Below are 2,189 nucleotides of genomic sequence, written 5' to 3'. Positions count from 1 at the left end.
TTCAATCGATCTCCGGACCCCGAGATGAAATCGAGAGAGAACGAGTGGGGGCATGTGTGATACCTAAGGCGGATTCAAAATTTTGAACCGGTGATCATAGCATCCGCAAATCATATATAAAGAGTATTCAATGTTCGTTTCGTTTTTGAACGTACAATATACTCCCTCCTATCCTTTCTAGTGTACATATAAGTTTTATGTGTAGTCAAAGTATCTCTACTTTGATAAAAAAAGTATCAACATTCAACAACACCCAATCAATATTGTTAGATTCGTACGTACTCCTAGATTTGTACTCGAGATGGTTTCCAATTTGTTTTCAACCACGTGAATGTGCTTGTTCTCGCGCATGCTCTTCCTACTAGGATTTCGCCACGTATAGCCAGTCCAACAGTAACTTTTTTAAGCTCCCTGTCCAATAGTACTAGTGGAGTACTAACAACATCTGTACTAGAGTATGCAGTGCTCATAGTAGTACTCCCTCCTTCCATTTATATAGGGCCTATGTGGAGGAGAGAGATGTGAAAAAGTACGGGGACTGAGCTCTCATGCAAGAGCCTAGCTATATACGCATTCCTAGTTAAATACAATAAATATGAAGAAAGAGATGGAGAGGAGATGGAAAAAAGTACTAATACAATAGCCAACCTTATATTTTTTTTGCGGGAAATAGCCAACCTTATAGCCCACACTACTATATGAGTGCATATAATAGATGATGGCTATAGATGACATGGCAGTTCCTTATAGCCATCGACTGGCTATATTATTAACCATGCTCTAATGTGTTTTTCAAAACCGCATTTGACTATTGACAAGATTAATAGTACATGAGATGTATAATGTGAAAATTATATCATTGGAAGCTCCTTTCACATACGAATTTGACCGTATGCTTTGTGTAAGTTGCATGTCATATATTATTACTCTAACATTTGGTCAAAGTTAGCCTCGAAAAACGCATTAGGCCCTGTATAGTAAATGGAAGGAGGGAGTAGTAGTGGAAGTGGATCCTCTGACGTAGGTATCCCTGCCTTACCCTCCCTTTCGGTCACTTACTGGCGGACCCCATGCTTGCTAGGCCCCGCATGTCAGTTACTCAATGGGTTCGGCCACGTCAGGGGATCCTCATCCGTAGTATACTCCCTCTGTTTTTATTTACTCCGCAAAAAACGGATGGAGTGGTAGTATAAATGACGCGGGTGGGGGAGGGGAGGGACGTCAGTTTGCTCTCAACTGCGGTCCCACAAGCGAGCGAAAACGCAAGACGAAGCATGTTCCATTTGGTGAGCGACGTGGAGGGTCCAGCGTGCCGAGCTGCAACGCGAACGCGACAAGAGCGATGTACAGTCAAAACCGATTGACCGGTCGTCACCGGAACCACTATTCACACCAGACCTTCGCTGCTCGGACTACGCCAGCCACTGCCCTAAAACCACACCTAATCTCCAGCCCCTTCCCCCACCTTTCGATCCCCTAGCCCGCATCAAGTGTCCCCTAGTTTGCCGGAAAGCCATGGTGCACTGCAAGATCACGTACCACAAGATGCTGACGCTGGAACGCCGCGCAGAAATCGCGGCGGCGGTCAGCGCCACAGACCTCCGTTCTCAAGCTCGCTTTGCGGCGGGCCAATCCCCGATTTCTCTGGAGCCAAGCTACAAGGAGGAGGAAGCCGATCCAATGTTCATGGCAGAGGTCGCGGCGTAGAAGGCCCCTGATGGGTATGAGATGATGGACGTCGACTTCGTGCCGGCGTCCGAGTCCCACATGGTGCAGGCAGACCAGCGGTTCAACCTGGCGATACTAAAGGAGGACCGGGAGGCAGAGGCTCAACTCGACGTGGAGCGTGCGCATGCCGCTGCCATCGAGGCTCTCCTGCAGGCAGAACCGGATGTCGTGGATGTGAACCGGGCGGCGGAGGATCAACTTGAGGCGAAGTGCGCGGATGCCGTTGCCATCGAGGCCCTCCTACAGACAGAACCGAACGTCCTGGACTTGAACCGGGCGGCAGAGGCTCAACTCGACGTGGAGCGCGCGGATGCCGCTCTCATCGAGGCCCTCCTGTAGGCGGAACCGGATGTCCTGGACTTGATCCGGGCGGCGGAGGCTCGACTCGACGCGGAGCGCGCGGATGCCGCTGCCATCGAGGCCCTCCTGTAGGCGGAACCGGACGTCCTCGACTTGAACCG

This window comes from Aegilops tauschii, chromosome 2 (assembly GCF_002575655.3).
Source record: "Aegilops tauschii subsp. strangulata cultivar AL8/78 chromosome 2, Aet v6.0, whole genome shotgun sequence".
In the NCBI taxonomy this organism is placed as follows: domain Eukaryota; kingdom Viridiplantae; phylum Streptophyta; class Magnoliopsida; order Poales; family Poaceae; genus Aegilops; species Aegilops tauschii.
The sequence above is the reverse complement of the archived record's forward strand: the minus strand, read 5'-3'. Positions refer to the sequence as shown.